The 21,398-nt window shown below is 42.1% G+C and overlaps 1 protein-coding gene across 1 annotated transcript in view; it reads right to left on the bottom strand.

Annotated features, from left to right (window-relative positions):
• LOC144827765 (indolethylamine N-methyltransferase-like) overlaps positions 1-21,398 on the bottom strand; it is a 233,468-nt gene that overhangs the window by 211,669 nt on the left and 401 nt on the right. The gene's annotated exons all lie outside the window — the stretch shown is intronic.

The raw sequence follows: 21,398 nt of genomic DNA, 5'->3' as shown, positions 1-21,398 counted from the left end.
TTTCCACTGACACAGATTGAATCGGGAAATTGGAGCAGACCAAATCAAGCAGATGACCTCCCTCATGAGTTGGGACAGTAACCCATTGACTGAGCTGCGCCAGGGCAAGAATTTCGCCGAGCCTGCGGGCATCCGGTGAGTCAGGGGTATCTACATGAATATTAAGGTCGCCAACCAAAAGGAACCTAGGGAAGCTTAAGGCCCGCGGCACTATATATTCTTCTAAGGAGTCAAGGAAATGATTTGCCTGGCCAGGGGGCCTATAGATCACGGAACCACCTAAGGTGAAGTGCGGGGATAATTTTATAGCAAAGTGAAGAACCTCGCCATCAACACCCGCAATCGGAGGCTCAGCAACAAAGGACCACCCCTCCCTGTAAATGGCAGCCAGTCCGCCCCCTCTCCCCTGGGATCTGTCTACCCTCGCAATCTTAAAGCCTCTGGGGACAGCAAGTTCCACACTCGGAGCGGAGGTGCTGGTCATCCACGTCTCCGTGACGAACAGCACATCCAGCTGGCCATCCACCAGAAGATCGAAGATATCCGCAGCATGTTTAACCATCGATCTAGCATTAATCAGTCCCGCCCTAATGGTAGCAACACCGGCGTTCCTGACCAAGCGTAGGGGTAAGACAGGTTGGGGGAGGAAGCCACAGCTAGGGCACTCAACCCAAGTTCCACCAAGATCTACACGTCGACATGGCAGTCCTACACAGGGGAGGGCAAGCTTCACAAGATCGTGGCGAGAATACATACGTTTCTCTAGATTTGCCATCCCTGCAGGAAGTCGGGCAGAATGGCTGGCCCTGGGCCCGTCCGGGGCACGGACGGGCACAGACAGGCCCTCCTTAGGCGCTCCTTCGGCGCGAAGACGGCGCGCCCGCTGCGCGCGGCCGCTGCGCGCCCTATGAGGAACCATTATTTAACCCCCAAGCCCCTCCCCGAGCTGGACCGCTACCTCCCGACCAGCCAGGGACCGGACCTCACTCAAAATGGCGCCGCCCGACCTGGCCCTCCACAACAATCGGCACAGAGCAGCCGCGGTGGAACGGGGCGCAGGGGAACCGGGACAACAGCACAAAGGTTAAAAACGGGTCCAAATTGTTAAAAATACATACATCAGAATTTTCTAATCAATTAGATGTAAAAGTGCAAATTCGGTTTTTAAAAGCGCTAAAAGATGAATGCAGGAAAGCGAGTAGGCAGAAGAGTAAACTCGCAGTCTGCCTTTCTTTCCCCAGCGGAATCTCACAGTGCTGCCACCACTATGATCAGCCACGAGGGTCAGGGAAGCACCAAATCTATTTAACCCCCAAGCCCCTCCCCGAGCTGGACCGCTACCTCCCGACCAGCCAGGGACCGGACCTCACTCAAAATGGCGCCGCCCGACCTGGCCCTCCACAACAATCGGCACAGAGCAGCCGCGGTGGAACGGGGCGCAGGGGAACCGGGACAACAGCACAAAGGTTAAAAACGGGTCCAAATTGTTAAAAATACATACATCAGAATTTTCTAATCAATTAGATGTAAAAGTGCAAATTCGGTTTTTAAAAGCGCTAAAAGATGAATGCAGGAAAGCGAGTAGGCAGAAGAGTAAACTCGCAGTCTGCCTTTCTTTCCCCAGCGGAATCTCACAGTGCTGCCACCACTATGATCAGCCACGAGGGTCAGGGAAGCACCAAATCTATTTAACCCCCAAGCCCCTCCCCGAGCTGGACCGCTACCTCCCGACCAGCCAGGGACCGGACCTCACTCAAAATGGCGCCGCCCGACCTGGATATGAAGGGAACTATTTCATATGAATAGTAGCATATTGCACTGTGACTCAAGGTTGGACGAACATATTTATATCATTAACTTGTCGTTGCTGCTACTTCTCATGTTCAATTACATTTTGATGATTTTGTGATTTTTAAGGGCACTTGCCAACACTTTCAGCATTGTGAAGGAAGAATGTCTTTTCAAATGTGTTAATTTTTTGACATCTTTTGTGAACCTCTTGTACCTGGATTTGCTTTTTTGCCACTCTTAGTCGTTTTATTTATTTACTACACATGGTTGCCTTTCAGCCTATTTTTAAGGCTGTTTAGGCTTTTAAAGCACTTTAAATTTGTGATGTTTGTCGGGGCACGTCATGTGATCAAGCTCCTTTCACGGAGTGAAACGCGTCATGGAGGACATTTGTCTCAAGAACAATGCAATAAATCTTTAAAACTGCTTGCATAACTTTGTGGAGTGGCCTGTCATTGAATTTGTATTTTGGGGAAGAGGTCCGCACCTGTTCGGTTGCGCCTTGCAATTGGCAGTCAGGAGCTGCAATTTTGATATATATAAATATATATATATGAAATACAACCGAGGCCCGGCTTTGGAGTTAAGGTGCTTTAATAGTGCGAGGTGACAGCCAATCAATTACTTCCAGATGCATTTCAACTGTTCATACAGTCTTAATCATTGGAGAGCCTCTGGTAACCAATAGGGATGCACTGTCCGGTGTCACACTCCTCCATTTCCCAGGATGCACTATGTGAGCCGTAATGCAAAATACTTTTCACGCTGCCATGCATTTATTTTATGTAAATTGTTCCTCTGCATAACAGTCTTGAATTTAAGAATAGATTAGTGCACTCACATGGCATCTTTGCTCGTTATGCTGCCACAGATGAAATGTCATTAAAAAGCACCCGTCTCCGAGGCCAGCCTAGGAAAGTGAAATACTCCCCAAACATCTCTTGCCGCCTCCGTGCGTAAATCATCCCAAGCGTATTGAGCACAGCTTAGGGTAAGGAACCACATAGGAGTTCCTAAGTTCCTTAGCATATATTTAAGTTTTCCATGACAACGGTACTAATACTCATTTGTGCCACACTGACATGCCATCAAATGAATCAGCTGAGATTCTAAATGATCATCTCTCTGATGTACTTTATACATAAATTCCTTTGCTGAAACATTTTGAAGATGTACTCCAGACAAGTCACTGTCAAACAAAAGATGAAATATATATGGGATACATTGTCGAAATCTTGGATCTTCTGCATACAATCTTGTTGTCCGATATTCAGATGCAGGAATCTGCACTGATCGTTCATCATATCGTCCACCTTTTATCGTTGGAAACAACTGCGGAAAACAACGAGCTACCAAACTTTTTTCTCATACACTCATGGGAATTCCCTTTGCTTTTTTCAATCTGAGTAATTCAATAGTATTCCCTCTCACTTCTTTTGAATGAAGTGGATATACACTATAATGTTCATAGATTTCTTCACTTTTGGACATGCCCACTTTTTCAATTTGACCACTTGACGTTTCAGTATCATCTCCTAAAAGCATTTCTTATTCTCCCAAATACACATTTTTATAATACTCATTGTTTTTTATCAGATACAATGTTGCGTTTTTCACTTTCCTATTATCCACTAATTCTTGCCATAATTTCTTACTCTTAGTAGGAACACTATTAAGTAGAATAACTAGTAGTTCATTTTCTACATTCTCTACACCAATAGTTTCAATACTTTTCTTTAAATCTAGAGGTAAATATACAACTCTTCCTTTTAATCCTCTCTGTAAATCTGAAGGAGTTAATCTACCTGTTTTAGGCTCCATACGAACAATAGCTTGAAATGGGTGTACACATTGAATCAGAATAGACTCATATGTATTTAAATCTATCAGTTCTGGAGGAATAGTTAGCAACTCTAGATTATTATGGACAGCTCTAGTGGGCATTTTATTCTCATCTAATTTGGTATAGCAATGTTTGGAAAAACGCTGGTCAGAATTCAAATCAAAACAATTCTCTACCAACAAATAAGTTGCAAATTCCTTCCAATTATCATTATTTTCTCTTTCACTTTTTAAACACAGATCAACAGTCGCGACGACAAATACAAGAATAATTTGGCCTTTCACCTGAAATCCCCTTAAACTTTGTAATTTGTTCTTCAAAAATGTTTGCAGTAGTATGTTGCATATTCTTTTCAACATTTTCTTCTATTAATGTGTCAGTTTCTGCACTCTCTTGTTCAGGATCAAAGTAACAAAACTCAATTTCATTTCACTGTTCAACTCATTTAACATTAGTGCTGGACTTTTTGCTGGACTTTTTGTGTAATACAATCTTCTGACTAACTTCCGCATTTGAGAATGATGTACTGCTAACATCCTGAAATGATGAAAAACACTGACATACTTTTCTAGAAAAACAAGCCAGAGAATGACCTTGCAAACCAGTATTTTTTCTCACTCTGCAAGGGTCTAGTCCTTACAATATCTTAATCTTTTGTTTAACTCTTTTTTTACTTTATTCTCATAAGAAATTGCGTACAATTTCAATAGATTCCTGTTGTATACTACAAATACTACTGCAATCCCAAGTGTACACTAGGGCTTTAGGACATCTCCCTAGAACTTCATCAGCTATCACATGTTCTGCATTTCTGGGAACTATTTTCTCTTTGTCAATTGGACAACCAATTCTAACCTCATAAGCTTGACCAGCGGTATCAACTGCATGCAACAAATTATTTAATGGTCTGAAAGTAACTCTCTTCATTAAAGAAAGGCTCTGAACTTGAACTCATCATTATCGTCATATAAACTTTATTAAAATCTCAGAGATTCAAAAAAGTACATCACAGCACAGGTTCCATTTAAAAAACAATAAGACCATATAATAAAATCATAAGAAAGGTTTATCAGTAGACATTGTGCAAATCATTATACAAAAAGTATAAATTCATGGATAAAAAGACAAGAATCAGAGTAATAACTTCCTACGCCTGACATACACAGCATACAGAAAAAAAGAGATACCGAACACTATCAATGTTCGGGTATTCATAAACAGCCGCCTCAGGATTTCAAGATAGTGGCTCCGACCAACAGGTCTACATAGTGGTATTATCCAACAATAGATTATGTCAAAGATTTACACACAGTACATAAATTAACTACAGGAGGATACATGCACCATGTCGAACAGAAAGAGTTAGTTGGTAGGGTCTTGTATCTAAACTGCAAAAAGAGCTTGCCGGCCAACGGAGGAGTAATTTTATCCATTGACGTTTCAAAACATGGAACATGTTTATAAGTTAAAAAAGCTTTAGTTAGGCCTGAGGCATGTTCTATTAGTTCCAATTGTACTATTTTTTCCCATTACCTCTTTTTCAGCTTGTCTCTCGAGATGCTGCTCATGGTTTCTGGGCTAGACCAAAAGCTGTCCCTCCCCAGTTTCCCTAGTAGATCACGCAAGTGGGAAAACCACCTTATAGATGCAGCCTGAGAAAATCTTAAGAGGATCCCTCAGGGCATCCCAATAAGGATCCAGCTCATCTGTTGCCCATTGTCTAAACCAGAATGATATTATTTTGTATTTTACTTTATGCTTTAGATGTTTATGAGCAATATCAAAGTAAAAAGGAATCAAAGAGGAACTGGCAGGGAGATCTACAAGCGATCTTAAGAATCGATTTTCAGCTGTGGACAAAGAGGCCAAAGAACTAACACCCCAGAGTTCCACCCCATAAAGGACCCCGGCCGAAACCTTAGTATTGTAAATGTGAAGAGCGGGGGCTATTTGCCTGGATACTGTCCTCCTGTGTATCTTACTTATGTGGACACATTGTTGAATTAGTTGAAGTTTTGCTTTTTCTACCTGTGGGGTCCAGCTAATTGAAGGGGTAAGTCAAATCCCCAAGTAGTTAAAAGCTTCGACCTTCTTCAGTTTACGGCTACCTGCCCACATTGGTCTGGTCTTTGCTACATTTTACCTTTGTCGAAGATCATAAATTTGGTCTAGGACTCATTTTGGCTGAGGCCTCTTTCTCTGCAAAACTTTAAAAAAATAATTTAAAAGTTGCTGCAAACCTTGGGGAACTTGAACTGTGTTTCCATGAACCACAAAAAAAATCACAACAATTAGTTCTGTAAATTACTCTTTTCCTCTTACTTTTGCCTTCATAAAATGGATTGGTTTATCTAGTGATCGAAATCTGTTTAAAACTAAAATGAATAATTTCATTTTTAATTCAAAAGCCTTCTCTACAATAATTTCTATTTCCTTCTTTTTATAAAACACTGCTCTTTTTTGTATTTCTTCACATCTTTTACCAAATGAGAAACAACTCTATTGTAAATTATTTTCTTTCTAATTTCTGCATACTGACTTATCCTCCTTTTACCATACATTGTGTCTTTTCAATGTGATTTTGTTTTATGTACGTTTCTTTCCTTAATATACTTTTTAATTGTTGAAGCATTCTTTGAACTTTCCTCAATGTGCTCGTTATTTGTAGGCTTTGAAAGTTTGTTGATAAATTGTTTGGTCCTCTTACCGGAACACTTATTGTTTTTTCCCACATGATGTTGGTCACCTAATACTTGTTGTGGAATTTTCTTCAAATGATTGTCCTTTTTCTGTCCTTTTTCCTTGCTTGATTTCTCAGGCATGATAACTTTATTGTAATGATGATAAACAATATCAGTAAAAAATAAATATAAATACATTTATTTTAATATATTTATAAATTATACTTTTCTATCACTATACAAACACATTGTATATAAAAACCATTTAACCGCTTTCTTTTGTAATCACTAATTAAACTTGTAATTGAAGGTGTAAAGAAAAGCGTGTAGGTGGTTACAGGTCTGCATGCGAAATGGACCAGTGTTTGTGTTAAGCCCTAGGACATTGCATGACTACTTGGGAACTGAGTGAATGATTACAATACTGCAAGGATACTGCCTAGGTGAATTTATAAGTAGTTAGGTTTTGGCGCAATGAATGGATTAATACATGGTACTGAATGGGTCACTAGAGGAGTGCAAAGGGAGTGGCAGGGTGTTTGCTGTAGTATATTGACACTGACTGGGGAATTGAAGGTGTGAAAGACAAATGTGTAGGTGGTTGGAGAGCCTGCATGCATAGTGGATAGGTGTTTGAAGCAGCCAATGTGCTAAGGCCTGATTCATTGCATGAGCACTTGAGTACTGACTGAATGATTAAAATACTGCAAAGAAACTGCCTGGATGGATTTATAAGTGGTTGGGTTATGGTGCAGTGAATAGATTAGTACATGGTGCTGAATAGGTTACTAATGGAGTGCAAAGGAAGTCGCAGGATGTTTCCTGGAGTCTATGGACACTGACTGGGGAATTGAAAGTGTGAAAAACAAATGTATAGGTGGTAAGATGACTGCATGCATAGTGGATAGGTGTTTGAAGCAGTATATGTGCTAAGGCCTGAGTGATTCCATGAGTACTTGAGTACTGACTGAATGATTACAATACTGCACACAAACTGCCTGGATGAATTTATAAGTGGTTGGGTTATGGTGCAGTAAATAGATTAGTACATGCTTGTGAATGGGTTACTAGAGGAGTGCAAAGGGAGTAGCAGGACGTTTCCTAGAGTCTATGGACACTGACTGGGGAATTGAAGGTGTGAAAGACAAATGTGCTGGTGGATAGAAGACTGCATGCATAGTAGATATGGGGTTTGAAGCAGTCTATGCGGTAATGCCTCAGTCATTGCATGAGTACTTGGGTCCTGAGTGAATGATTAGAATACTGCACGGAAACTGCCTAGGTGGTTAGGTTTTGGTGCAGTGAATGGATTAGTACATGGTGCTGAATGGGTTACAAGAGGAGTGCAAAGGGAGTAGCGGGGTGTTTCCTGGAGTCTATGGACAATTACTAGGTAATTGAAGGTGTGAAAAACAAACGTGTAGGTGGTTAGAGGACGGCATGCATAGTGGATAGAGGTTTGAAGCAGTCTATGCTAAGACCTGAGTCATTGCATGAATACTTGGGTACTGATTGAATAATTAGAAAACTGCACTGAAACTGCATGGGTGAATTTATAAGTGGTTAGGTTTTGGCTCAGTGAATGGATTAGTGAATGGATTAGTACATGGTGTTCAATGGGTTACTAGAGGAGTGCAAAGGGAGTGTCAGGGTGTTTCCTGGAGTCTATGGACAATGACTGGGTTATTGAAAGTGTGATAAACACATGTGTACATTGTTAGAGATCTGCATGCATAGTGGATAGGTGTTTGAAGCAGTCTATGTGCTAAGGCCTGAGTCATTGCATGCATACTTGAGTAATGACTGACTGATTAGAATACTGCAAAGAAACTGCCTGAGTGAATGTATAAGTGGTTGGGTTATGGTGCAGTGAATGGATTAGTACATGGTGCTGAATGGGTCACAAGAGGAGTGCAAAGGGAGTGGCAGGATGTTTCCTGGAGTCTATGGACACTGACTGGGGAATTGAAGGTGTGATAGACAAATGTGTAGGTGGTTAGAAGAAGGCATGAATAATGGATAGGGGTTTGAAGCAGTCTATGTGCTAAGGCCTGAGTCATTGCATGACCTCTTGGGTGCTGACTAAATGATTAGAACACTGTAAGGAAACTGCCTGGGTGAATGTATAAATGATTAGCTTTTGTCACAGTGAATGGACTAATACATGGTACTGAATGGGTCACTAGAGGAGAGCAAAGGGAGTGGCAGGGCGGTTGTTGTAGTATATGGTCACTGACTGGGGAATTGAAAGTGTGAAAGACAAATGTGTAGGTGCTTAGAGGACTGCATGCATAGTGGATAGGAGTGTTATAACAGTCTATGTGGTAAGGCCAGAATCATTGCATGAGTACTTGAGTAGTGACTGAATGATTAGAATACTGCAAAGAAACTGCTTGGATGAAAATATAAGTTGTTGGGTTATGGCACAGTGAATAGATTAGTACATGGTACTGAATGGATCACTAGAAGAGTGCAAAGGGAGTGGCAGGGTGTTTGCTGTAGTATATGGACACTGACTAGGAAATTGAGGGTCTGAAAAACAAATGTGTAGGTTGTTAAAGGACTGCATGCATAGTGGATAGGTGTTTGAAGCAGTCTATCTGCTAAGGCCTGAGTCGTTGCATGAGTACTTGAGTAGTGACTGAATGATTAGAATACTGCAAGGAAACTGCCTGGGTGAATTTATGAGTGGTTAGGTTTTGGCACAATGATTGGATTAGTACATGGTACTGAATAGGTCACTAGAGGAGTGAAAAGGGAGTGGCAGGGTGTTTGCTGTATTATATGGACACTGACTGGGGAATTGAGGGTGTGAAAAACCAATGTGTAGGTGATTAAAAGACTGCATGCATAGCGGATAGGTTTTTGAAGCAGCCAACGTGCTAATGGCTGAGTCATTGCATGAGTTCTTGAATACTGACTGAATGATTAGAATATTGCCTGGGTGAATTTATAAGTGGTTAGGTGTTGGCACAGTGAATTGATTAGTACATGGTGCTGAATGGGTCACTAGAGTAGTGCAAAGGGAGTGGCAGGATATTTCCTGGAATCCATGGACACTGACCGGGGAATTGAAGGTGTGAAAGACAAATGTGTAAGTGGTTAGAACACTGCATGCATAGTGGATAGGGGTATTAAACAGTCTTTGTGGTAAGGCCTTAGTCATTCCATAAATAATTTGGTACTGAGTGAATGATTAGAATACTGCATGGAAACTGCCTAGGTGAATTTATGAGTGGTTAGGTTTTGGCGCAGTGAATGGATTTGTACATCATACTGAATTGGTCACTAGACGAGTGCAAAAAGAGTGTCAGGATGTTTCCTGGAATCTATGGACACTAACTGGGGAATTGAAGTTGTGAAAGACAAACGTGTAGGTGGTAGGAGGACTGCATGCATAGTGCATAGGGGTTTAAAGCAGTCCATGTGCCTAGGCCTGACTCACTGCATGCGTACTTACAGTACTGCAAGGAGAATGCCTGGGTGAATTTATAGGTGGTTGGCTTTTGGCAAAATGAATGGATTAGTACATGGTGCTGAATGGCTAACTAGATTAGCACAAGGGCTGTAGATTTTTAGCAGTTATGTGTCATGAAAGATGAAATATCCACATGCTTCTGTCACAATGGTTGCAGAAGTGGACACAGACTCACAGTGTGATTCTAGACAAGCAACACTATTCCCTGGACTTTAGCAGGAGAAACTCTTCTAGTCTGGAAAGGGTAAGGTTATTGCATACATTCTACATATTTCACTACTGCACTCTACTGTGATTGCCTGACTCATTCTGCGAATGCATAAATAATCACTGGGTTCTAATACTACTAAAATGTCACAACAGGACAACTTTTAAGCACTTATGTGTCTGCAAAGACATGAAGTAACCACATGATTATGCCACAATGGTTGCACAAGTACACACAGACTCACAGTGTGATGCTAGACAACCAAGACTATTCCCTGGACTTTAGCAAGAGAAACACAGTACTCTAATTAAAAAGAAAGGCACCAGATACAACACCTCACAAATTAATAACTCACCTTTCAAATTGATTAGTAGATTAAGAAGTATCTGAATCGCACACCAGATATTCTTATACAGAATGTCTGTAGTGCACTGCTCTTAGCAAATCCAAAACATGGCAAACTTTCCCTCTCATTCTGCACACATATACATGTAAATATCAAATCACATTGCTTCCCACATTATTTCAAACGGTAACACACATTTCTATTGGTTACACATTTCAACCCATTTCCAATTGACATAACTTTAAACCCTACCCCCACTCTGCTTAGTGCCTGTTACCATAGTAACAGTTCATGGGACACTCAACTGAATACACAGGTCACAAGTTCAGTACAAACTGTTGCAAATCCAAAAACCAAGTGTGCTTGACTTTTCAAAATATCAGGTTATCCTATGTAATGGTCCTTTCAAACAGTTTTCATTAACCAATAAGACACATGCTTTTAAAACACAGAAACATGCACCCTATTCTTCAGTCTATAATGTTCTCAAACAGCCAATCATTTCTCTTTTTTTTTAAACTGCATCTTATCCAACATTTTAGAAAAATCTTAGTTTTCAAACTGCCCATTTCATATACAGACACCTTCTGAGTGCCTCCAGACCTCCCTTCAAGATGCTTAGAGTGTGGATTGTGGGACATAGCTATATTTTCTGGAGCCAAAGGTATGCAGAAAACAGAGGTATTGACAAAGACCTAGCTTTGCCAAATGTAGACATTAAATGGATTGGACTGAGAGGATTAAAGTGGCACCAGTTGATGCCATTTGTTAAATCCTTTTTGCATCTCCAACACCCTGACCTCATAATTGTGCACTGTGGTGGCAATGACCTAGGCACTTTGACTGGGGTAGGTCTGGAAATGCTTATGAAGGACACCTTTGGAGAATTGATGTCACTTTTCCCCCAAACTGCCTTTGTCTTTTCTAACATATGTCAAAGACAGAAATGGAACTGGTCCAATCCATGTTGTCCACAGATTGAGAAAGCTAGGAAACATGTAAATATAGCTGTTTCTGCTTTTCTCCGAGATTATAGGATGGGGTCCATTTACCACAACAATCTGCGTTTTAATATAGATGCCATCTATAGGAGAGATGGTGGACATTTTACAGATGAGGGTAACCGAGTCTTCCTCATCAACCTTAGACTCTGCATACGTACTTATAAGTACCAAAATCTCCCAATAAACACAAGGGCTCTTTTTAGAGCCATCTAAGATCTAAACACATAACCTTGATGTATATTTGAAGAAAATTAAAAGATTTTTGCTTGGAGTTGCGCACCCAGCGCTATCTGGAGTCACGCTCCCAATGCGTTCAACCAGGCCGCCATGCTGGGAGTCGCACACCCAACGCATTCACACCAGGCGGCTGAACTGGGAGCCGCGCACCAATGCGTTCACACCAGGGGGCCGCGTAGAGCGCCGTGCTGGGTGTGCGACTCCTAATTTTACCGTAAAACAGTTTTTTAGCACCTACCACTAATTTCTATTCTCCCCGGGGACCCCATCCCCCAGGGACTAGACACAACATTGGGGATTGTGCGGGGAGCCCCAATGCCCCCACAGTACCGCCGGCTCCCCGCATCCTTCAGGAGCCGGCATTGCTTTTTCACATGAGGAGCTGCTAACATGCAACTCCCCTTGAGGAAAAGCAATCTGGTTTGCATTTTGAAAGAGAGAGCAGGTTTCCCTGCTCTCTCTTTTAAAATCTAAACCACAGTTTGCTATGACAGGGCGGGAGCCACGAGGCTCCCACCCTGTTATAACAAACAGCAGTGTCCTGGGAGTGGGCACCCCAGGACACTGCAGGAGCTGGCCCTGGGGGGTGGCGGTGCCCAGGGACCTCGAGAGCTCCAAGAGGAGGGCCGCATGGCCCCGTGCCACAATGTTCAAAGCCCCGGGGGTGGTGGTCCCCTGGGCTGGGAGGAGGCCTTTGAGCCCTCCACCCATGTATTTTGTAGCCCCCGGGGTGGGGGTCTCCAGGGGTCCCTCTGGGCCCCCATCATATAAAATACTTTTGCCCCCAGGATTTGGCCCTCACTGGGGCTAATTAATTAAGAAGCGTGGGAGCCCGCGCTTCATTTTTTTTTTTCTTGGCAGGATCCGCACTTCCTGCGCAGATTTTGCCGATTTAAAAAAAATATATATTTCCTGGGTGTCCTTGTAGGACCCCCTAAGCAGGCCTATGGGGTCAGAGTTTCCACCCTGCCCCCTTCTTACATTTTGTGCACTTGTTGCTCTGATTTCTTGTGCCTCAGTTCTACCGATATATAGAAAAAGGAGAATTGGCAAAAGGAGGAACAGATATGGACAAATTTTCACAATAGATGACAGTAAATTTTCCTATTGGTCCTGTGACTAACGTCCACTGTTTAATTATTCGAATGTTTTCTAATATCATCACACCCACAGGAGGATAAGATTACACTTTTTATTTTTTGTAATCTGTTCAAATTATACTTTTTTCATTTCTTTTATATATATCACAAAACACAAGCACAAATCCTCTCAAAAATGTATACATTATATGCAACAAATAAGCCTACCTATGTACATACCTATATACAACAAATATACACAATGGAACAACATGTACACTTTATACAGCAAAAACATATGACAAAAACAATATATGACAGAAATGGGGGGGGTCTAATTTGTACATATATCTCTATTAAGTACTTCCTATCTTACACCCTATAGAACAGTACTACAAAAAGTGTCCTCCTATTAAATCTAGGTGGTACACTGGGAGGTAGTCGAACACACCGGTTCCAAACGAAAACTTTGTGGAACCCCACTCTTCACATGTGTCCAGTGAAGTATCTTTCACAAATAAATTGAGAATAACAGGACTCCTCCAAAGGGAAAGTGTCGACGCGGTCGCGTTTCGGCCTTCCAAAGAATTAGGCCTCCTCAGGACAGGGCGACAGAAATAGGGGGAAACAAACTTGAACTTCACGGTGGCAAGCCACCTACTATGTCGACGAACGCCATATATTTCTTACGTTGTCCTATCTTTTATTCAAGGGGGTCAATCACGGGGTTCTAGAATCACCTGTGTGCACGGAAAATCCAATGTCGGCAGTCCAAAGTACTGCAACAACACGTCGCCATGAAGGTCCGATGTTCTACCGAGGCACAACTTGGCTGCCAACACTTCCTGGTTTGTTGGGGTTGACAACTAATTAGCATTCAGCTCGTGATCGGGAGAATATGCGCAGGGTGCGCACAGGGTGCCCGAATCCACCACAGCCATAGATATATATGTGTTTTTACTTTTGATTTTTTCAGCAACTACTGAACAGATTTTTACCATTTAACAAAATTGCATGACTCTGAACCAAGGGCTACCTCTTTGACAAATTTAGAGTAATTCTGTTCAGCAGTTCGGGCTGTAGCTGCCACTAAATGTCACTAGAAAAAATTGCATGTGGAAAACATGTTTTGGGACCACCACTTTTTTCTCAGCCTCCTCTTGCCAAATCACGCCGAAACTTTTAAGATAGGAGCAGACCGGAGCGACTCACAAGTTTTGAAAATTTCGTGAAGATTCATCAACCGGCGCTAAAGTTATTGGAAATAGAATGCTGCGGATTTCCTATGGAAAATAGGTCCTAACTATAACTACCTACTGGCGACTACCAGTAGGAAATATATATCTTTCACCAGATTCGCTGCTTCGGCAGTTCCCTTACTCTCAGCTCTAGTGCCGCCCATGGTAACAGCTACCACCATATATCATAACACTTTCTTACTCCACAACCAAACGTGGGTCCGGAATGAAGAGGCAGCATACCAGGAAACAGCACAATGATTTATTGTGCAATCAAAGTCCAATTTTCGTATTCTGGCCTATGTCAAGTTGCTTCCTAATCCTCGAATTCCCATAGAAATAACCTGCAGTGTTGCATGACATAAAATAAATACTTTCCGCATTTCAAACTGTACACTTTCAACTTTTTTCCTGACAGTCATAATTAATTTTGTTGTTGCAGGCATTTACTTCAACAAATCATATTTACAATTTATAATTAGATTTGAGGTGCTAAGGTTGCTCAGTTCACTATAAAATGCTATGGACTGTGGTCTTTCACAACATAGAAGAAATACTTAGCGTTTTTCTCGCTCTGCAATTGCATTTTTAGCTTCAGCATATAAAAATAATTTCGTATTTCAAGACAATCACTTTAAATTATCCGAGGCCATAAACACAGTTTCCCTTTTTTTTGTAAGCGCAAATCTTGCACAATGTGCTTGACAATGCCTAAGATTACTGATAAACTGATTGCGGTGGACATGTGTCTGTTGCTGAATACAATTTGCAGCGCTGCAGACTTCAGTGTTGTCAGACATCCAAGAAACTACTATACATTTTCCGTACTCTGCAATTTCGACTTATGCCATTAACATACAAAAATAATTTCATATAATAAAGCAAGCACTTTACATTTATAGATGCCATAATCACACTTTGCAATTTGATTATCAACGCAAATAATGCACCATATGTTAGCGATCCCTTTGGAATGATAGCACACTGGCTATGACGAACATATGCCCATTGGCGGAGTACCTCCTTGTTCCGTAATGTGGTTTTTAATTCAGTAAAGTTACATTACCACTATTGCCTAATCTATCAAACTAATGTTGGCGAATTTACGCAATATGTGCAGCATCGTAAAGCAATCATTATTTATGTCTGACATGGCAAGTCATACACTGTAAGAGTCCGTAGTGCAAACATATCATAATGTAATGCGGGCTGATGGAAATTAATGTCATTTTAACCATAGTGTTGCTCGGGACTGAGTGATGGGCGGAATGCATCCTTAGGTGATTTTGGGGGAATTTAGTGCAGGGAAAGTGCAATGTGCATATATTAAACAATGTGAACTAATGTGTATGCAGGAAAAACACTATCCAATATGATCATGGGAATGGGGACCACAGATGATCCCTGTTGGCGGCTCCACAATTGTGGTATGATGCTAGCTGTCATCCTGGCTGGGAATCGTATTGCCATGTATCAATATAATCTTACAATATCCCGTTAAAAGGAAAAATTTATTAAAGAGAAACACATTTAAATAATCATAAAAATGCATGATATGTGAGGATGGTTCGCTACAGCTATTCAATTAAGTGGAGGTTAGCGGCCTATATGTGTGGCCAATTCTTCATGACTGTTTAGCACTCTAGGGACCTTGCTATCTAACTCTAGAATGAATCTAGACTTGAGGAACCTTAGTCGGTCTCGCAATCTCCTCCCCGTATAGTTGGCCCCCAGGGAACCTCAGGATTCAAGGGGACTTAATCCCCCAACTTCAAACGCGCCATGGGGCGCGTTTGCACAGCGGTGAAGGTAGGGGGTGGGGCCTGAGGTTAAATGTGTGCAAACACGCCCTGTGGCTCGTTTTAAGTAGGGGAATTAATTCCTTTTAAAACCTGAGGTCCCCTGGGGGGCAACTAGCCCACCAGGTGACTCCAGTAAGCACCACGGAGCTGCGTTGCAGTGTTGTAAAAAGGGGCATGGCCTCTGAACACCTCTCTGCAACGCAGCTCGGTGGCCCATACTGGAGGTACCTGGTGGGCTAGTTTGACCCTAGGGACCCTCAGGATTCAAAGGGACTTAATCTCTCAACTTAAAATGGATATAGGGCGTGTTTACAGAGGGGTGAAGGGAGGGCACGGAGCCTGGGGTGAAGTGTGCAAAAATGCCCTGTGGTGTGTTTTACATTGGGGAAAAAATTCCCTTTCAATCCTGAGAGCCCCTGGGGGCCAACTAGCCCACCAGGTTCATCCAATAAGCGCCATTGTGCTACATTGCAGGGAGGTGGTCCAGGCCGTACCCCTTTTTATAGCTCTCTGCAACGGCGCTTACTGGAGGTACTGAGTGGGATACTTTGACCCTAGGGACCTTCAGGATTCAAGGGGACTTAATCTTCCAACTTAAAGCGGACACAGGGCGTGTTTACACAGTGGGAAGGGAGGAGACGGGACCTGAGGTGAGGTGTGCAAAATCCCCCTGTGGCGTGTTTTAAGTTGGGGAAATAATGCCCCTTCAATCCTGAGAGCCCAGGGGACCAACTAGTCCACCATGTGCTTCCAGTAAGCACCACTGCGCTGTGTTTCAGAGAGGTGGCCCAGGCCGTGCCCCTTTTTACACCTCTCTGCAATGCAGCTCTGTGGCGCTTACTGGAGGTACCTAGTGGCCTACTTGGACCCTAGGGACACTCAGGATTTAAGGGGACTTAATCTCCCAAATTAAAACCGACACAGGGCGCGTTTACACAGGAAAGTGTGTCTATATATAGTGGACCAAAGTAAAATCAGCCGAACTACGAATTCTGATTTACTCACCTTTAACAGGAGAGACCTCAGTGCTGCATCTTTGAGCCCAGTACTGATCCTGAAAAGTAATTCTAACTGTACTTATCAGTAACTTGAATTTCCTTCCATAGGCCAACATTGACTGGTTTCACTTGGAAATTATTCTAAGTGTGGAGTTTTGGAACATTAAAATATTCATCTAAAATCAGCTGAATTACCAATTCTGATTTACTCACCTGTTATCAGAAGAGACCTCAGTGCTGCATCTTTGAGCCCAGTACTGATCCTGAAAAGTAATTGCAACCGTACTTACCAGTAACTTGAATTTCCTTCCGTAGGCTAACATTGACTGGTTTTACTTGGAAATTCTTCAAAGTATGCAGTTTTGGAACTTTAAAATATTCCTCTAAAATCAGCTGTACTACGAATTCCGATGTATTCACCTGTTATCAGGAGAGACCTCAGTGCTGCATCTTTGAACACAGTACTGATCCTGAAAAGTGATTCTAACCATGCTTACCAGTAACTTGAATTTCCTTCCGTAGGCTAACATTGACTGGTTTCAGTTGGAAATTCTTCTAAGTGTGGAGTTTTGGAACATTAAAATATTTCTATAAAATCAGCCATACTACAAATTCCGATGTACTCAGGAGAGACCCTAGTGCTGCATCTTTGAGCCAAGTACTGATCCTGAAAAGTAATTCTAACACTTATAAATTCACCCAGGCACTCTTCTTGCATTACTCAAATCATTCAGTCAGTATCCAAATGCTCATGCAGCGTGACAGGCATTAGCACATGGACTACCTCAAACGTCTATCCACTATGCATGCAGTCCTCTAACCACCTACACACTTGTCTTTTACACCTTCAATTCCCCAGTTCTTATTCATATACTTCCAGCAAACACCTTTTCACTCCCCTTGCACTCCTCTAGTGACACATTCACCACCATGTACTAATCCATTCACTGTGGAAAAACCCAACCACTTATAAGTTCACCCAGGCACTATCCTTGCAGTACTCTAATTATTCAGTCAGTACCCAAGTACTCATGCACTGAGCCAGGGCTTAGCACATGGACTGATTCAAACCCCAACCCACTATGCATGCAGTCCCCTAACTAACCAACACACTTATAGTTCTGCACTTATACATGCAACAAAAAACAATATTTCAGTTTCAATTTTTTTAAAAAACATTTTCATTTCCATTTATATAAAGAATATATAATGTAATTTAAAAAATAAAATAAGTAAAAATAAAGTTAAAAACTGTAGAAAATCTGAATAAAAAAATGCATATAACTATTATTACATTTAAAAATTATCATTTAACCCTTAGCATGCTGGTGACGGAACCACTCCGTCACCAGCCACAGACTGTTCTAATGACGGAGTGGTTCCGTCACGGCCCGGCTGCCGCACCTGCACGGCATGAATTCCGCGCCTGCGCTGAGCGTTCTTTTGAACAGGCGGGCCGTGACGGAACCACTCCGTCACAAGCACAGTCGCCCGTGGCTTGTGACAGAGTGGTTCCATCACGAGCATGGCGGCGCCGCGCGGACCCTCCTCTCCCCAGTGCCGTGGCGGAATTACCGCCGCGACAAAGGGGTTAAAAACCCTTCAAAATTCACTGAAAAAGCCATAAGTTTCAGACATGTTATAGTAAGAATTAGCATTTAAAAAACCTTAGAAATTCACTGAAAAAACCTTAGTTTTCAGGGGCGTTATAGTTAGCTCGACATTTCACTTGTACAAAACCATTGAAATCCCTTCGTTATAGTTAGTTAGTTTGTTCAGCTAACTATAACTCGCTCGCCCGTAATGTACTGCTGATGACGTCACATATTATATCACTCATGACATGGTCAGTGCACCATCTCTCTGCAACGCAGCATAGTGGCGCTTACTGGAAGCACCTGGTGGGCTAGTTCGCCCTCAGGTTTGAAGGGGAATTTTATCACCTACTTAAAATGTGCCACAGGGCGTGTTTGCACACGTCACCTCAGGCTCCGTCCCCTCCCTTCCGCACTGTGTAAACGGAGGGTGTGTGGCCTCCGGCACAATGCCGGTCTTTTATTTTAAGAAGGGGGCTTTGTAGCCCACTTTTGTTTTCTAATTTTGTGGCCCTGGGAACCCCATCCCCCGAGGTCGCCCCCCCCCCCCTTTTTTTTATAAAAAAATAAGGCAGGGGGCAACATGGCCCCCCTCCTGAGGCCTTATTCGGCCCCCTCCCCCGGGACATGGGCTTTTTTTTTAATTGAAATTAAACAGTAAGGGGCTCATTAGGATGACGGGCGGACTTTATCCGCCCGCCATCCTGTCGGAATTCGGGACCGCCCGCCCGGGTATTAGGATGTGCCCACCACAGTGGCAGGCACATCCTGCATTTTTAGCATTGTGGCAGGCGGTGCTCTCTGCACCGCCGCTACAATGCTAAAAATGCATTGATGCATTTGCATAAAGAAAGCGGCAGGCACCGCGCCCCCCCTACCTCTCCTTCACTCTGGGGGCCCGGTTTTATGTCAGTAAAATTTCCAGCTAAATATAACTGGTGTCAAACCTATGGTTTTTTCAGTGAATATATATTAATATTGGTGTGTTTTTAAAAATAAATATAATAGTTATATTTATATTGAAATTAACTATAGATATTTAATGTGTACTTTTTTACTGCTAATTTTAAATATATGGAGTGGCAGTATCTCTGACTGCCGCATTACAATGCTGGCGGTCAGAAATTAAACCAGCTGGTTATTCTGGCTGGCTTCCGACGGGCTCCAGGAGCTTGTTTGCCAGTCGGAGGCTGGCCCATAATCCCAAAGGGCAGCCTTTTTGCCCTTGGAATTACGATAATCGGTCTCTGGCAGGCTTTCTATCTCAGGCGTTCCAACATGGGAAGCCTGTCGGAGAATTAGTATGGGGGGCCCCGAGCAGGGCCCCCTTACCTCTGCTGCCTCTAGTTGGATGTTGAGGGTGCCCCCATCCCAGCACTGTGTGTAGGCGCCACATGGGTCAGGGATGAACACAGACTCCAATTCCTCTATGGGAGCTTGAGTTACGGACAATTTACGGCTGTAACACAAGCTCCCATAGAAGAATGGGAGTATAGGACCGAACAGATGAGGAGGTCCAGAAGTTGGTTGGTCTCGTTTCTGAGATGTCCGCATGACATCTTAATAGGTTCCTTAATGTTTAATATTTATATTTACATATATTTAAAAAAACATTATTTTTGACAATGATATTAGTCACAACGATATTTGTAATCTCATATTTTTGTAATTTACATTATAAAGATAGGATGACGATATTTTGGACAACAATATTGCTGTCACAATATTTTTGTAGAACAATATTTTCAGTTTCGATATTTTGTCACTGAACCAAAATATGCAGATCCTTAATACACATTTTACATCTTTACAATGTCACGCTTAAACACTAGCCATTCCTATGCAATTTTAGGAAGCTGGGTTTGAAAATGAAGAGATCTAAATTTATGTCAACATGGCATATGTGTTTAATTATTTACTGTCCATAGTCAGGAGCCAGTATGTTGTAAATGTATTGTTCTCATTGGTTACTACATCTTCTATCACGTCTACAAAAACTACATGAATGACACTGCATCAATACTACAAAGTGGAAGCCAGTTTATAATGTATATTACCACTATCCTAGCTCAACTACATCGAATCCTCCCTGACACATCATCGATCCCAATATTTTTATATCTTCAAATTATGTTTATTTTGTTAATCTATTCTTTTTCTTGAATATACTTGTATCCATTGTAATGTATGATAAATACATTTTTTATTTAATGATGTCAACTCTTTTTCTCAACCTGGGGAATACATTGCAACAAATGGAGCCTTCGTAATATTTAACCACAAAAGAATATGAAATTAACTTTCTGGTTAACTTTGTGTCTATGCAAAAAATGAGACCATCAAGCATGCTGTCTAATTGTGACACAGAAACAACTTAGGCCCTCTTTGCGATTTAGGTCGTTGTTGGGAACTGACTGTCCTCAGGTGGGCGGTTCCGACCGAATTGTTTGGTTTGCAGTTGCAAATGTCCATTTTTCAATGAGGGCTTGTGTGATGGGCTGAAACCGCCCGAAGCATAAACTCCCATTGAAACATGTGAGTTTTTAAATATCCTTGCACCGTGTGGCAGGCACCTGCCTGTCAAAAGGTGCTGGGATGTTGATAGGGGCATCATAGGTGACCCATGGGGCTAAATACGAAGGTCCAGGGGTAAAGGGGTCTCGCTAGGGGCCACCAATATCACTTTCCAACAGCCTTTCCAAGTCAGAAATGCCGACATGGAAACGCTGTTGGAAACTGACATCATAATCCCGATGACAGAAACAGTTCTTAAGGGATTATGTGGAGTTTCCGACCGACTGCTGCCTCCGAGCATACAAATCGAAATGCATCAGTTTATGGTTGCGCACAGAACCGCATCACAATGAGGCCCTTATTGGTTAAACTGAGTTATTTTTTGGAAAATCTGGATTAAAAAGGATTAAATAAACCCAACTAGACCTTGAGACACTTTCCTTTTCGATATCTCAGGAAATATCTGAATGTGAGTTATGCCCACACATTCAGTTTCCACTCAAGCTACCCCAAAAGGCATTTTGAATAAGTAACCTATAATTGTGCAGTTTTCCCAAAAATATGCAAAATATTTGCTACAAAGA

Source organism: Lissotriton helveticus, chromosome 4_1, assembly GCF_964261635.1.
Source record: "Lissotriton helveticus chromosome 4_1, aLisHel1.1, whole genome shotgun sequence".
Lineage (NCBI taxonomy): Eukaryota > Metazoa > Chordata > Amphibia > Caudata > Salamandridae > Lissotriton > Lissotriton helveticus.
This window is presented reverse-complemented; position numbering and strand designations above follow the sequence as displayed.